Source organism: Biomphalaria glabrata, chromosome 1, assembly GCF_947242115.1.
Source record: "Biomphalaria glabrata chromosome 1, xgBioGlab47.1, whole genome shotgun sequence".
In the NCBI taxonomy this organism is placed as follows: Eukaryota; Metazoa; Mollusca; class Gastropoda; family Planorbidae; genus Biomphalaria; species Biomphalaria glabrata.
In genome coordinates this window covers 49,452,802-49,453,056 of record NC_074711.1, presented here as the reverse complement: position 1 = coordinate 49,453,056, position 255 = coordinate 49,452,802, and positions in this window count along the sequence as shown.

Below are 255 nucleotides of genomic sequence, written 5' to 3'. Positions count from 1 at the left end.
TGCTGCCAACTTCTAACTCTAGCCACTGTTACTTATATGATTACCTACCTATACGTATATATTATATATCATGGGCGTAGCCGGGGGGGGGGGGAGGGGTAAAAATTAGGATCGCATTGGGGGGGATCGGAATTTATTGACTGATTTTTTGCTTTGATTTTGTTTATTTTAGGTGAGATTTTAATACTAAACCATCACTTGCCCCAGCATATCTAAGGGGGTTTTGAGTTTAAAACCCCCTATCATGTCCAGGGG